Raw genomic sequence first — 17211 nt, forward strand, 5'->3', positions numbered from 1 at the left:
AAAAAAAAAGAACCTTGGGGAAGGGAGGGAGGGAGGGGATGGTAGGGGGAAAACAATGGAGGGGGTAACAATGTTCAAGAGGAAGTGGAAGTGTACTCATTACCTCACTCATGTAACTGTAACCCTCTGTATAGTATCTCTACAATAAAAAAATTAAAAAAAAAAAAAGACCCCGAATAGCACAGAGGGTTTTTTGTGATTCTTATTTTGTATTACCATTTTGATTCTACAAAGTCATCTATGGATTTTAACTTCCTTCCCTCCCTTTGGATAAATAACCCTGCCTCTAGCTCCCAAAACACTTATATCTTAGATCTGAAAAATTGTTCCTAGATAGTGAATTACTTAATTGTATTTTGAACGTATAAAACATGCATATAAAAATAGCACATTTTGATCTCATGATAAAAGAGCCTTTTCCCCTCTCAAATTTATTTCCTGAAATGCAGTTTTAGAGAGAATCTGTTTTCAGTTTTAGATGAAAGGCTTATAGGAAACTGTGTTCATATTCTGGCTCCTCTTCCTGCACCTCAAAACCTAAAACACAAATTTTACAACCCATTTACAAGAAACAACACAAAAACCAAACACTGAGAATGCTCAGATGCAGAACGTTTTACAAAACCCAGAATATAACTTTGCTGTCTGAGGGAGAGGCTCTCTGAATAAATTAACAAACAAACCCAAAAGAGCAGCCAGGAGTATCAGACGTGAGTTTCCTGGCTACTACTCCATCGACCAGGAGCATGGAAGGGCTTCCTGAGCCTGCTGGAGAGTGCGTGGAGGAAAGTTTCCTTGCCAGCCTGAATACAAAAGTTGGCATCACCCTTCCTGGGCCTGTCTTTCTTTTCTTCTCCCCACAGTGGAGCAGAATTGTCCCCTGCTTCATGAAGGATAAATACTGTACAAGCTGGCCCACAGAGTGGCTTCTATTCAGTCTGCACTCCTTCCTAGGTGGGCGGTCTCTGCCCCACGGTGTGTGTGTGCTCACAGGGGCTGATCCTCAGAGCCCAGGCCCACGGGGCAGGCAGGTGCTAGATGTGAGTCAGTGGCACTGTGTCATTCACACAGAAGCTACTGGGTTGCTGCCCTAGCCCAACAGGAGGTGTACCCTGATCTTCTCCCACAGTCCCAGGCGAGGTGCCCACAAGGGCCCGATTGGCCACTAGGATCCTACTTCACCAGAGGGATCAGCATGCCAGATGAAGTGGCTGCCACCTGAATTACTACTTATTTTATGGAGCAGTTTTAAACAAAGTGATATATATTACTGTATGATATATAATGCTATATCCTTGAGTCTATAGTCCAAAATCATTTTTCTTGATACTAACAAAAATGGATTTTATTGTTTGTATTTATAAGGCCATAATGGCAAACTGAAATAAAAGTACAACAAAACTCTTATCCAAAACACATGATTAAATATCAGAATTTGAAAAAAAATTGTATGTAAGTAGTGCAAACGAAGTTATACTAGAATAGTAAAACACACACAAAATATTTATTAGTTACATTCAAAAGTAAAATAAGTAATTACAGAAAGAATTACTACTAGAGGGCTGGGAAAGTGGCTCAGCAGTAGAGTGCATGCCTTGCAAGCATGAGGACTTGGGTTCGATTCCTCAGCACCACATAAACAGAAAAAGCTGGAAGTGGCGCTGTGGCTCCAGTGGTAGAGCGCTAGACTTGAGCTGAAGAGCTGAGGGACAGCGCCCAGACCCAGAGTTCAGGCCCCATGACCGGCAAAAAAAAAAAAAAGAATTACTACTAGATAAAAAATATTACAATAGTTTAACAGGTTGAAGTGATATAGGTTAAATATTTGGTTTTTATAAAAGTTATTTAAATCTCCCAGTTCTGTTTATCTCAGTGAAGGAAAATGTTAGAACGTAGAAATTATATGTGGCACCTCTTGCTTCCAGTACCACAAAGGGGAGTGGCACTTCCTAATGGGAGTCCTGGGATGACACCCACACCCAGCGCATGTAGACCCATCAGAGGTCCCTGTGGTGACCCTGAGGGGGCCCAGGACATCACATTGCTGCTGCAGCAGGTGCAGCACTTGTTGTGGTGGGCTGCGGCCAACAAGGCTCCATCAGTGACCAGATCAAGCAAACCAGCCTCAGGGGCCAAAGCCAGGAGGGAAGGCAAGGCAGACCCCAAGTCCTGCCTTCCATCTGTGTAGACTACACTGCCAAGGCCAGACCCATTTCCCTGCTTTGGAGCACAACAAGGGTAGGGAGTGAGCCTCCAAACGGAGCATCCCCAGAATGCCACCCAGATCTGGGCCCATGCAGACCAAAAGGACGGAGGAGGCTACACAGCAAAGCCAAAGGACTTCAGGCCCCTGGTGCTGCAGCTGGTGCATTGAAAGTCCAGACTCCTCTGGCACTGATGGGCATATGCAGGGATGAGCCCATACCCGAGTTCACAGGGACCAGAAAATGGAAGTCTGTGGGGATGCTAAAGGGGCTCCAGGGTGCTGAGCTGTGCAGCTGTCACAAGCCTTCTGGCAGAGGGGCCAGCACACAACTCCAGTCTCCAGACCACCTTAAAGACTGATGAGGTGAGAGCAGGGGTTATACCGTGGAGGAGGGACATACAAAACAACAAAGAAATCATCTTATAAATATGTTAGAAATAATCGAGTGAAAGAAAAACATTTGAATACCCCCTGCTCTCTCTGTATTTGCTGTTGGTATAATTTGTGGAGGGGAAGGGCAAAAACAAATAGTTTAAATAGGGATACAGGTGGACTCATTGCAACAAGGAGATGTACAAGTCGTTATGTCGAAAAATGAACTTTACAATTTTGGTGGTGGGGGGAGGAGGATGGGAAAGGGCTTGATAAGAAATGTACTCATTGGGGCTGGGAAGGTGGCCCAGTGGTAGAGTGCTTGCCTTGCATGCATGAGGCCCTGGGTTCGATTCCTCAGCACCACATAAGCAAAAAGCCGGAAGTGGCACTGTGGCTCAAGTGGTAGAGCGCTAGCCTTGAGCTGAAGAGCTGAGGGACAGCGCCCAGGCCCAGAGTTCAGGCCTCACAACCGGACCCCCCCAAAAAAAAAAAAGAAATGTACTCATTGCCCTTGTAATTGTAACCCCTCTGTATGGTGTTTTCACAATAAATAAATAAATAAATAAATAAATAAATAAATAAATAAATAAATAAATAAATAAATGACTGATAAGGTGAACCACAGCTGGGCTGCCTGGCCTCAAAGGGGTGGACTGCCCACCCAGCCTTCCTTCTCCCGTGGACTCTACAGTGTACAAACATGGTGTCCCCAGACCCTACACCCATGAGGGCAGGCAGTGACCTCAGAACGGAGTCTCCCTGGGATGGCACTCTCACCTAAGACCACTGCAGAACAGTACCAGCACCGCTGGAGGAGGAGAAGGCAGCAGTGGATTCAACTCCAGCCCCATGGCTGCCAGATCCTGAGTGAAATGGAGCAACTGAGACTGGGAAGGGAGGTGGGAAGGATGGGTGGGGCTCATCTGGCAATGCTGGGGAGCATGCACACACATCCCCTCACTGTACATCCACCAGAAGGAAGGGGACCCCACTTCTCAACGGGTGACCTGAGGAGGCACCCACACCCACAGGGACTACAGAAATTGAAGTTCATGTGGTGACTTCGAAAGGGCTCCAGGGTACAGCCTTGCTGCTGCACTGAACAACTGGCAAAAAGAAAAAGAAAAAGAAAAAGAAAAACATCCACTAAAACTTCTCATCAATGATAATGTATTATACTTTAAAAACAGTTTTAATTCCCTCTTGTTGTATATTTTTGCATGGAGCCCTTTGAATTAACCAAAAATCTCCACGATTTCCTCATGCACAGTAATACTAATAAATATAGCTTCTATTCTTTTTTTAATTAAAGGAGGTTGCATATAGTTCCTTCCCATGTTTAATTCATGAAAAAGAAATCCTGAATATATCTGTCAAACACCAAACAGGATTTCTTCTGAACTCCTCACTGAAGAAAGAAAATAAAATGACCGAACAACAGGTATCACCCATATTGTCACCGTGCTAGCTTTCTCACTGATTAAAAATAATTCTGCCATGCACATGCAGATCACTTATGCAAAATTTTTTCCAACAATTCTTGTTGTTATATTACATTTATCTTTCTCCTTCTGTCTCCTCTCCTGCTTCTTTTCCCCAGGGTCCTGTTTCCCTCTTACATCCCTTTTCCCTTCAACTTTCTCCCTGTCCCCTCCTCTTCTTCCTCCTGCTATGCCTTTCCTCCTCTCTTACACCTTTCTCCTCCTTTCCTTTCCTCTTTCTCCTACACTTTCACTTTCTTCTACCTCTTCTTTATGGTCCTGGGGGTTGGACTCAGTGCCTTGTGCTCACTATGCAGATGCTCTGCTGCTCACTACAGGCCTCCAGTCTAGGCTTCATCTCAATGACCATCTATTTCTGATTTGTTTTTAAATAGCAAAACCAACAAAGACTTTTGATTCAGGATTTAATTCATTGTACATATCCTGTGCCATAAATATGTGCTACTTCATACATTCTGGCTAATAGGTTTTGATTATGTCTTGGGGTTCAGATAAACTCATCAGAAACAATGTGTTTGAAGGCAATCTAATGTGATCCTGTGTTACTCCCAAATTAATGAACTGGTTACTTTGTATCTTGCACAAGTACTTCTATATTGTTCCCAGATTAATGAACTATCACTTTGTGGTAACACCCACAGTAACACTAATCCAAGGATTGCTGGGGATCATAAGATTAAGTCCAGACAGGAAAATCCATGTGATATGTATCTCAAATTAACTGCTAAAAAGCCAGAAGAAGACTTGTGGCTAAGTGGTTTAGTGCCATCCTTGCACTGAATAAGATGATGACAGAACCCAGGCCTGAGTTGAAGACCTGTGGTGGGTGCACGCACACTCGCACATGCACGCATGCACACATGCACACATGCACACACGTGCACATACACACAAACACACACACACACACAATTTCCGAACTAGAGCAAGTAGAATATCTGTTTTTTCTGATAAGATGTCTGAGTTTCTGTCCCATGTGTTTGTATATTTTTGAAAGCTGTATCATCAACTTACCTAATTTTAATAAATGACACCTTGTTCACTATTATTTATGTTTGAAAATATTTTAAGACACATTTTCATGTAGAAAATTGAGTTTGTTCCCCAAATTGTGACTTTCTTGGTTTGTAAGAATGAAAGAATTGTGCCTTTAATTCATTAGTTCATAAATTAGAAAAGTAACCACAACCCTAGAACCAATTGCCTTTGAATTCTAAAAGCCACACAAATATATTAGTTTTTATTTATCCTATCTTTGATTCAACTCATCTTTCTCAAAATAGTTTTTAGTTTTACTTAAATATCCTGCCATTTTTCTAACCCGAACCCTAACTGGAACATTCAGGCTAACCCTCACACTAATCATACCCTAATCCTTCTATTATGAACAGTTTCCTATTTCACATTCATCCTACTTGTAACTTGACTTGTTTTTCAAAAATTTACTTTCAATTAGACCCTAAAATTTCCATTTCCCTAATGCTAACATTAAGCCCATCTAGAATGGAAACCTAACTTTCACCCTAATGATAGTCCAATTCTAATGTTTAAGAAAAATATTCTAGTTTTTATTCATTCTAGTGAATGCTCCAGTTTGCCCTAATTCCCACAAATTTCCTGACTCTACATCTGAAGTTATATTGTTCCCTAACATGAACCATTATGTGTCCTCAAATTCTCACATCAGGAAAAATATGGTAGTTTCCCTGTACCCTAAAACAGTTTCAGATTTACTCATCATCTAGTCCATTACTTAAGCTAACTCTCAACTGAAACCTGGCTGGAAAACTCTCATTAATCATTACAAGAATGATCACTGAGAAATAAATATAATGATAATGCTCTAGTTACTATTCAATCTCACATTTTTTGCGTCCACTTTTTAGTGAAAACTCAATTTCATACTAAAAATATTCCTATTCATAACACTAACCATAATCAGAACAAAATACTGACCCTAATCTTAATATAAATTATATGTCAACACTAACACAAGTAAACTAATTTTCACTCATCCTGACTTGATTCAAATAAGGCTTCCAAACATAGGTTACAATTTTTTCCCAATACCTTAGTCATTTTCTAACCCTAAACTTAACCTTAACTGGAACATTGAGAATAACCATAAGCTGATTGTAAGTAGATTCTAATATAGCAATACTCTAGTTCACATTCATTCTAACTCTTACCAGGCTTATTCTAAAATTTACCTTCAATTTGAGCCTCATTTTTTTCTCCTTCACTCTAACCCTAATCATGGCTATAATCCTAACCATAAACTTGACCCTAATGGTATCCCAATTATATAATTTATGAAAATCCCTCATTTTGTGTCATCCTAACTGAAATTGACTTGTAATTCTTGAAATAAATTGCAGGTTTTCCTAAACCCTACAGATTTTTTCACTCTTAACTCTGAATCTATCTTGTTCTATAACAGGAATCATAATACCCATTTGATCTCAAATACTGATATTATGAAATAAAATGTATTTCCATTATTGTAACATTTCCTGAATTCATAGAACCTAAAATAAGTTCAGATTTATTTAACATTTAACCCATTCCTTTTTTTTTCTTTTTGTTGGTCATGGGGCTTGATTTCTGGGTCTGGGCATGATCCCTGAGCTCTAGGCATGGGCACGATCCCTGAGTTCTTTAGCTCAAGGTGTGCACTTTACCACTTGAGCCACAGAACAACTTTCAGGTTTTCTGGTGGTTAATTGGAGATAGGAGTCTCACAGACGCTCCTGCCAGGACTGGCTTTGAACTGCAATCCTCAGAAATCACCTTCCAGGAATGGGAGTTCAGGGAAACCATAACCAATCAACTAAGTGACTTGAGAATAAACACTGAACACAAATTAAGGAAGTAAAGAAGTTCATACAAGATCTATAACAAACCCCCAACAAAGCCAAACAATTAGAAGGAAAAGAAATGAAAAACAAAGTAGAAAGTCTTGATAGTAGGTTAGACCATGCAGAAGATTGAATCCCAGGGATTGAAGACAGCCTAGATATTATAGAGAAAGAACATTCAACCATCCAAGACAAATCCAAGAAATATGGTAGATCTATTCAACATTTTGAAGACACCATCAGAAGCCTTAATCTGAGGATAATAGTTGTAGAGGAGCACCTAGAGACAGAAGGTAATGGTCTAGGAAATTTGTTTAATAGGATCTTAGCAGAGAACTTCCCAAACATGCAAAAAGATAGGCCTATTCAGACACAAGAAGCTTTTAGTACTCCAAATAGACCAGACCAAAACAGGACATCCCACCATCATGTTGTAATCTGCACAGGATCAATTCAGACCAAGGAAAAGATCCTTAAAGTTGTCAAGGAGAAAAGATCAATCACATATAAAGGGAAACTAATTAGAATCAGCTCAGATTTCTCAGCAGAGACAATCAAAGCAAGAAGAGCCTGCAATGATGTATGCCATGCCCTAAAGACAAACAACTATCAAGCAAGAATACTGTATCCAGCTAAACTCTCCTTCATAACCTCAGGTCAAATAAAAACCTTCCAGAGCAAAGAAAAACTGAAACAATACATCTCCACCAAACCAGCCCTATAAAAGATTTTTAAACATGTCCTATACATAGAAGACCACAATAAAGGCCAAGAAACCTCACCCAAACTGAAAATCCAAGAACCATAGGAAGAACCTAGTTACCACAGCCCCCAAGAAGGTGGATAAAATGGCAGGAACTCCCAAATACCTCTCAGTCCTATCTCTCAACATTAACAGACTTAAGTCTCCAATTAAGCGACATAGACTGTCTAGTTGGATTAAAAAGCAAGATCCTTATATCTGCTGCCTTCAGAAGTCACACCTTGCCCTTAAAAACAAACACATTTTCAATGTGAAAGGCTGAAACAAAATCTACCAAGCAAACGGCCCTCATAAACAGGCAGGAGTTGCAATACTAATATCAGATAAAATAGACTTCAAATTAAAATTAGTGAGAAGAGATAAAGAAGGTCGCTACATACTAATTAAGGGATTGCTCCTTCAGGAGGATATTACAATTACAAATCTCCATACACCAAACAACAGAGCACACAAATTTATCCAAGAAACACTACTTTAACTCAAATTCCACATAGATCCAAAGACATTAATTGTTGGGGACTTTAACACACCACTCACTCCACTAGATAGATCAACTTGGCAAAAACTCAACAGAGAAACTGCAGATCTGAACAACTGCATAGATCAACCAGATTTAACAGACATCTATTGAATATTTCACCCAGCAGCATCAGAATACACCTGGGTTTACATGGGACTCAGTGTCAGGTTAGCCTAGACCACTTGGCTAACTTCCCCATGTACCATGCATATTGTATGCAGTGTGATGTCAGTGTACCACATTTTCAGGGTGTGAAAAGTCTGACATTCTTAATGCATATTTGTAATGTAGTGCAGCAGAAACTAGGAAAATATTGCTTGGCATTCTGTTTTGGTTTGAGAATAAGACTTACAAAGCTTAGCATTGTGGTGGAATATACAGAGACTCTGTGTTCAAACAAAAGGAGGGTAGACAATAATGGAAAGAGTAACACTGATCAACATGCATTGTCCACATGAAATAAAATGAAAATCTCTTTAAAACTATTTAAAGAGATAGTATTTATTATTTATTTTACAATTATTATTTATTTTATTATTTGCTTATTTGTTACAAATAAACTGCTGATGGCTCACACTTGCAATCCAAGATAGTCAGGAAGCTGAGATATGATGATCCCAGTTGACTTTTGGGGGATGGTAACTTGAGGTAAGACTCTCATGGACTTTCTGGCCCAGGCGGTTTGAATCTTGACACTCAGATCTCAGACTTCTAAGTAATTAAGCTTACAGGGGTGAACATCCAGCTCCAGGCTTCCAAGTGACTATTATCTCCAAATAACCACAAAAATGCCAAATGTGGCTCAAGTGATTGAACTCCAGCCTTCAGCGAAAAAAATCTCAAGGGACAGTACCCAGGCCTCAAGTTCAATTCCCATGAACAACAACAACAAAAACAAAGAATCATCAATAGAATATGTAATCACTGTTGTTGTTGGTACCCTGTGCTTACATGGTAAATATCAGTAATTGTTCAATGATCTCTTTGTGCATCAAACTATTAAAATCATCTTTGCCATACATCCTGACTCCACATGAGGCAAAAACATCTAACAAAGATGAAATAAAGATCCTGTGATCATTACTCAGACCAGTTCTCCCCACATTCTGGTGGCTGTTGGTGACTGTGGGAAGAGGCTATTTTTCTGAACAGACAATGTCCACAGATGCACAGTGAGGTCCCTCAAAAGCTAGCAGAAGGGATGCACCTATGCCCATCCTCAGTCACTGTAAGCATGGTGGGACTCATTTTCTGAGAAGCTTTCACACTACTGCTGTGTGTAGAATACAGTCGTCAAACTGGAAATGAGTTAATATTGATACTAGAGCTAACTCTCAGCATCTATTATTGCATCCCAGAAGGAGGTGATGCACAGAGATACGTGCATGTGTGTGTAAGTACACACCTTGTGTGAACAGCAGTATTGGGATTTAAACTAAAAGTCTCACACTCTCACTCAGCTTTTTCACTCAAGTATAGCACTTGGCACTATACTTCTTAAGCCAAAGTTTCACTGAGTTTTTTTTTGGTTAGTTAACTGGAAATATGAGTCTCAGGACTTTTCTGTCCATATTTTTCTGCAAACTCTAGATCTGAGCCTTTTGAGTATCTAGAATTATAGGTGTGAGACACTTGTTGCCAGCTCCAACTACTATCCAAGGAGACACATGGCTTTATTGATACAGCTGGTTGGCCTTGGTTTATGATTAGTGGAGATTGGAGTTGGAACTCCAGCCTTTCCTAGGGCCTGAGTTGGTAATTCTAGGCATCTTGTCACCATTCATCAGACAGAATTGCCTTTAGCCTACTTGTCACAGAATTGAGAGGTAACTACCAAGTCTCCTGGAATTCAGGGCCAATGCAAGGGATATCTGTTGGTTCTGAGTAACCAGGGCTGCCATTTCCATAGCCTTTCAGGCCTCCAGATTTGCCTGCTAGATCACTGTACTTCCTATGCTTCCAGCACCTTTCACTCACAAGGACTAGGGCAGGCCCAGGACTCTGCTTTGAGGTGCCATGTTTGTTTATTGGGTGAAGAATATGAATGTAAGAATCAGCAAACTCACTCAATCCAGGGCATAGAAAGCTGTTCACAGGCTTTCAGGATTTCAGCTTGACCATTCTGGGGTTGACTCCCACTGCCCCTACCTTGAAGCATCCTCTTCAGAACCTAGATCAAGAGGGTCCATAAGGGGGCTGCATTGCATCTCAACACTGCCTAGCTGCTTTCCTGCTAAGCTGCTCCTCCTGCACTCCTCCTGCTATGTGTGATGAAGGGGGCCAGAAAATCTATACCAAAATAATCCTGCTATAGCATGTGGGGTCAAAGTTCATAGGGCATAGAAACATTTTCCTGGGTTTTCATACTCAGGAAAATGAATGATTATTCTCTTTTTTGATTGGTTTTGTTTTTCATTATTTCTGGATGCTGTATATGTAAACACAGACTGGTTCAAATGTGCTCTTTGAACAATGTCTTAATTTGATAAGCAGACATCTCACAATAAGTCAAATACCCAATAGCCCCATTTGTCAAAGGTCTTCTCTTCTCCAACACCTTCAAGAAGATGCAAGAAAGAAAAGAAAATATTTTTGTAACCCTTCTCTTTGATCCATGTGTGAACACAAAGTGTGGATCCAAAGTGTGGATCAAAGTGTGGTAAAGCAACAGTCTTGACCAAAAAAGCTCAGGGATAGCACCTAGACCCTGAGTTCAAGCCCTTGGAACAAAACAAAAGCACAAGAAAACAATCCACAATATGTATGGGATATATGGATATACCTGTATTATACCATAACTATGCTGTAAAAATAAACCTATTAGAAAATTTAAATTTGTTTTCTTTTGTAGCTCAGTACCCGAAGCTCAGGCCTACAATACTACTTACTCAAGAGACACTTCTCATCAACTCACCAGGAAAAAGCTGGGAGTGAAAGTGTTGCTCAAGTGGCAGAGTGCCCGCCACAAAACTAAAAGCTAAAACAAAAAGCTTGAGCTCTGTATTTAAACAGAATACTGGACCAAAATATTTCTTTTGTGTCCCTGTCTACCTTCTATCTTTCTAGAGTGAACTGAATCAATACTGTTCCATTTTTACCAGAGAAAAAATTGGATCTGAAAATGGTGCTCGGAAAACTAGATATTCACCTTCAGAAGATTGAAACTCAGTTGCTATCTCTTACACCATACCACCTACACACACACACACACACACACACACACACACACACACACACACACACACACATTAATTCAATTTAATCAAAAGATCAGTGCTAGAGAACCTGCTATTGATTACATGTAACACTCAGATTAGCCCCTTCCAAGTCAAATCTCTGGGGCTAGGGAGTGAACTCCAGGCCAGACACACACTAGGCAATGCTCTAACATTTGAACTGTGCCTCTATCCCTTTTTTATTTAATATTTGTGAGAGGGTCTTACTACCTTGCTTCAAAGTGCCACTGAATGTATAATATCCTTGCACTGTTCCCCAAAAGCCCAAATTACAGCCTCTGCCAACATTTCCAGTTTTTCTCATTTTTCTTCCTATCTTCCACACACATAATCTCACTTCAGAAGATACTTTTCTCAGGTATTTGTTCTGATGAAAAACTGACTACTTGCCGTGTGCTAGTGGCTCACGCCTGTAATTCTAGCTACTCAGGAGGCTGAGATCTAAGGATCACAGTTCAAAGCCAGCCCAGCAGAAAAGTCAGTGAGACTCTTATCTCAAATTAACCACTAGAATACCGGAAGTGGTGCTGTGGCTCAAGCAGTAGAATGTTCGTCTTGAGCTGAAGAGCACAGGGATAGTGCCCAAGTCCAGAGTTCAAGCCCCACGACTTACGAAAAACAAACAAAAAACCTGACTACATGCAACCCAATTAATATGCAGCAATCCCTTGTATTTGATGCACTGACATTTTATAATCTAAAAAGAAAACAAAAAAAGCCACTTAAAGTTCTATGAGGGCAGAGTGAGAAAGGTGAGGGGCCCTGGGATTAGACATGTGGGACTCCTGACCTAAGTGGCAGAGTAAGCACCTTCCCCACATCAGGACCTTCATGACACCAAATCTGCACCTTTGTCCTCTGTCAGTGTCCACAATGACTACCCCACTCATATCTGCCACCATTTTCAACTTGAGAGAAGCTTTATGCAAGTTTTGGTTGCCAAGATGCTCAATGACAGAGCTCCCAGAGAAGGGGCTGCTTGCTGGACAGGAAGGCAGTGGTCTCTCCTGCTGCTGAGGTGTTTCCCTTGGAGGCACTTGGCCAACACCCTGCCCAGCACCAAGTTCCACCAGAGCTAGGTCATCAGCTACCTGAAGGGTGAGCCAGTCCCAGTCTTGTACTCTAGGGACAGCAGCTTCAGAGACTGCTCTTTCTCACAGGTGCTGAGCAGCTGCTGCCCAATCAGAAGCAGACCAAAAGAGGCAGGTCAACTCCAGTCGCTATAAGAACTAGCTGTTCCTCCAATTTGAAGAAAACACCTATAAATATAGAGACAAGTGTCACTTCATGCACAGCATCCATAAGCTCCACAGCCTAGCCTGCCATCCCAAGTGCAAGATCTAGTACCTTCCATGTCACCAACCTTTGCCTCTATGAGCCCTGCTGCCACTTCATCCTCAAAGCCAAGGAACACAGAGCCCTGGCCAGGACCTTTCTGCAGACCTTCCCTATCTCCAGCATAGCTTTAGCTTTGCTGGATTTTCCAGTGCCAATGAGACTGCTGCCACCACGAGGCTGTTAGATAGCCCCACGTCGATCATCCCAACACCCATCCTGATTGCCGATGACCTCCTGGGCTCACCCAACCTTCCTGATGGCACCAATAACCCCTTCACCTTCTAGAGTCAGGTATTTGTTCTTTACCTCTTTCATGGGGCTGCCTTTCATGTCTACCCCACCACCTTCCTATTCTGATCCATGTCTGAGTTCTCTCACATGTTTGATTCTCATGCCACCCCTCAGAATTCTCTGTTGGGTCAAGGCTACCTGTGCAGTACAGCAGGAGCCATGCTGGGTCAGATTCCCCCATCTTGGACAATTCAGGAGACCTGCCCATTTTCAGCAAACTTTCCATCTCATATGACTAAAGCACCAGGGTAAGGAGGGACACCCCCAATCCATTCCTTCTACTCCCCTTCCTCCTGCACCACATCCTAGATCCAATTAATCACCAAAAACCTGGAAGTGACCTGTATTTCAAGTGGTACAGTACTAGCTTCGTGCTAAATGAAGCTCAAGGATAGCTCCTGTCCTGAATTCAAGCACCAAGACCACCACAGAACATCAACAATAAAAAGATGAGTGATTTGGAAATGGAAAAATGCCTTTAAAGTCAAGTAGATCCACTGAAATGGAAAAAATAACCCTGTCCTATGACTAAAGGACTCAATATTGTACTTTATTTTACTTTTTATCAGTTGTGGAGCTTTAGTCATGGCCTGGGCAAAGTCCCAGAACTTTTTTGCTCAAGACTAGCACTCTACTTCTTTAAGCAACAGCTACACATCTGGTTTTGGGGGTGGTTAATTAGAGTAAGAATATCACAGACTTTTCAGGCTGGCTTTGAATTGTGATCCTCAGATCTCAGCCTCCTAGAAGCTAGGATAACAAATGTGAGTCACCAGTGCCCAGCTAGGACTTAATATTTCTAAAAGAGGGCTGGGAAGTTGGCTCAGTGGTAGAGCACTTGCGTTGCATGCCTGAGGCCCTGGGTTCAATTCCTCAGCACCACATAAGCAAAAAGAAAAAAGCCAGAAGTGGCGCTAGCTCAAGTGGTAGAGCGCTAGCCTTGAGCTGAAGAGCTGAGGGACAGTGCCCAGGCCCAGAGTTCAGGCCCCACGACCGGACCCAAAAACATAAAATATTTCTAAAAGAGCAGTACTTTTCAAATTGCCTTTGCATTCAAAATACCCCTTACAAGATTGTGACCTGGGTTTAAATTAATTGCAAAATTCATTCTAAAATGTGTAGGGGACTATAAGAAATCCTAAACAAACTAATTGGATACTGCAAAAACAAGAGGAAGTTAAGTAGGGAAGGATGACTCACATCTGTGATCTTCGCTACACATAAAGAAGAGATCTGAGGACAGTAATTCAAAACCCACCTCAGGAAGAAAAACCTTTCCAAAAATTATTTCCAAAAAAACAACAACAAATATCCAAAATTGGAGCTATGGACATGAGAAAAAACTGTTCAAGGACAGTATTAACATATATTTTCCTTTTTCCTGTATATGTTTTTCTTTAGTTTAAAATTGCCATTGCCCAAATTTTGTTTCTCTGATATATTTATCTTTCATGCCACCTTGGAATTTGAACTCAGGACCTTGCTCTCTTGCTTATTTTTTGTTCAACGCTTGTACATAGAACTTTAGCTACACCTCTAGTTCCTGACTTTTACTGATTCATTGAATAAGGGTCTTTAAGATTTGTCTGCAGGTGCTGCTTTGAACCTCCATCTTTAGAATATGCCACTTTAGAAGCTACAATTAGTGAGATGGTCCATGACACCTGGCAAGTCATTTTCCATTTATGCAAGTCTTCTTTCTCCTATTTATGATGTATTTTATGTCAGTGTTCATATTTCTTATGTATCTTTTTTCCAAATTTTTTATTGTGATTGATTACATAATTTCATAAATTTCAAAGTATTTTGGGATAGTGATGCTTAGTTAAAGTCACAAACACATTCTAACACTCATGGGACAAATTGCCTATCATGGTCCATGAAGTTTATGATTTCTATGGGCTTTGACTATACAGTTATTTCTTCCAGATTGAGTGATATTGCATAGTGTCAGCTGTTTTCTCTTTCCCACTCATTTCCTCCCTCCCATCACTGCCTTTAAGTTGTTTGGCTTGTTTTGATCAATGTCCGGTGCAGCCGATGGGTCCCACTGTTGTATGTTTTCCCGTTTCCCTCTAGTTCTGTGTCCTCCTCCTAGTTTCCCTCTGATGTGCACATATATACCATATGTGGTCAGCGGTATGGGGTCATTTAGTAATCATTGGACTAGATGAGTGGGGGTCTTTTGTTTCTCGAGTCTTGTTTACTGTGTTGTATCACCTTATGTTCTGGATTTAACATCCACTTATCAGGGAGACCATGTGCCATTTGTCTCTTTCCTCTTGGCTTACCTCACTCAACATGATTTCTTCTAGTTCTATCCATTTCCCTAATTTAACTTCTTCCTTCCCTTTTTCTTGCCTTTTTTCTCTGGCTAAGGTTTCCAGAAGTATATTGAAGAAGAGTGGAGAAAGTGGGAATCCTTGCCTGATTTTAGGAGAATGGGTTGTTTTTCCCATTAAGTATAATATTGGCTGTTGGTCTGTCGTATATGGCTTTCATTGTTTTAAGGAATGTTCCTTCTATTCCTATTTTTCCCAGAGCTTTTAACATGAATATTGTCTCTTATCAAAAGCTTTTTTTCTGCATCAATGGAGATAATCATGGCTCTTGACCTTGGGTCTGTTGATATGATGGATTACATTTATTAAATTATGTAGGTTAAACCATCCATGCATCTCTGAGATGAAGCCTACTTGGCCATGATGTATGTTTTTTTTATATGTTTCTGGATTCTGTTGGATAGAATTTTGTTAATGATCTTTGTGTCTGTGTTCATCAAGAAGATTGGTCTGTAGTTTTTTATTGTTGATGTTGTTGTTGGGTCTTTGCTTGGGTTGGGGATGAGTGTGATATTGACATCGTAGAATGAGTTTTGGATAGCTCCCTCTTTTTCTATTTCATGGAAGAGGCTGAGGAGTATGGGTGTTAGTTCCTTTTTAAAAGTCTTACAGAATTCCATAGTGAATGCATCTTGTCCTGGGCTTTTCCTTGTTGGAAAACTTCTGATTGCTTCCTTTATCTCATTGTAAGATATTGGCTTTTTTAATTGATTGGTTTTTTGTTCAGTTTGGGTAACTTGTATTTCTCTAAAAATGCATCCATTTCTGATAGGTTTTCTTTCTTAAAGAGTATGGATTCTGGATATAGTTCTTTAGAATTGCTTGGATGTCCTGGGTATTTGTTGTGATTTTTCCCGTGGCATCCCTGATCTTGTTAATTTGGGTTTCCTCTCTTAATTAATCTTGCCAAAGGTCCATCAATTTTATGTATTTTTTAAAAAAATTTTTTTTTAAAAAATACACTTTTGGGCATTTACCCAAATGTATACAAACAAGACCACACTAAAGCTACCAGCACAACTATGTTTATTACAGCATTATTTACCATAGCAAAGATATGGAACCAACCCAGAAGCCCCTCAGTAGATGAATGGATCAAGAAAATGTGGTATATATACACAATGGAATTCTATGCCTCCATCAGAAAGAATGACATTTCCCCATTTGTTAGGAAATGGAAAGGCTTGGAAAAAATTATATTAAGTGAAGTAAGCCAGGCCCAAAGAAGCATAGTTCCCATGGTTTCCCTTATTTGCAATATCTAGTATAGGTATGAGTCAAGCGGAAAAGTTCAGATAATGTGATGTTAGGAAAACGAACCCTCAAATATGTATTTTAATGTTTTCGTTTCTTTCATGCATGTGTTTCTAACGCATTTATAAGATTATTTCTTTGTTGCTTTGTATGTCCCTCCCCCACAGTATAACCCCCGCTTTCACTTTATTTGATGTCAGTATAACATGTGGAGGAGATGGGGACCAACAAGTCGTTTAAGGATTCAGGTGGACCTGTTGCAACAAGGAGAATTACAAAATGTCATGTCAAAGCAAGCTTTACAATGTCGGTGTGGGGGGGGGAGGGGGGTATGATTGGGTAGGGGGAGGGGGGAGGCTGGGAAGGGAGGTGAAGGGTAAACAAAGGAGGAGGCTGCAATGCTTGGTAAGAAATGTATGCATTATCCTGCCAATGTAATTGTAACCCCTCTGTACTGTATGCTCTCAAATAAAATAAAATAAAATTAAAAAACAAAAAAAACCAGCTTTTTGTTTTATTAATTTTA

The 17211-nt window shown here is 40.5% G+C and overlaps 1 long non-coding RNA gene and 1 pseudogene across 3 annotated transcripts in view; one reads left to right on the forward strand and one right to left on the reverse strand.

Moving 5' to 3' along the window:
* The window catches only part of LOC138823894 (uncharacterized), a 70458-nt gene that overhangs the window by 20264 nt on the left and 32983 nt on the right, over window positions 1-17211 (reverse strand). The window lies entirely within an intron of this gene.
* Window positions 12334-13328, forward strand: LOC138823893 (mRNA decay activator protein ZFP36L1-like; annotated as a pseudogene).

The sequence above is a fragment of the Dipodomys merriami genome, unplaced genomic scaffold, assembly GCF_024711535.1.
Source record: "Dipodomys merriami isolate MVZ:Mamm:240054 unplaced genomic scaffold, mDipMer1.0.p SCAF_1246, whole genome shotgun sequence".
Classification (NCBI taxonomy): Eukaryota; Metazoa; Chordata; class Mammalia; order Rodentia; family Heteromyidae; genus Dipodomys; species Dipodomys merriami.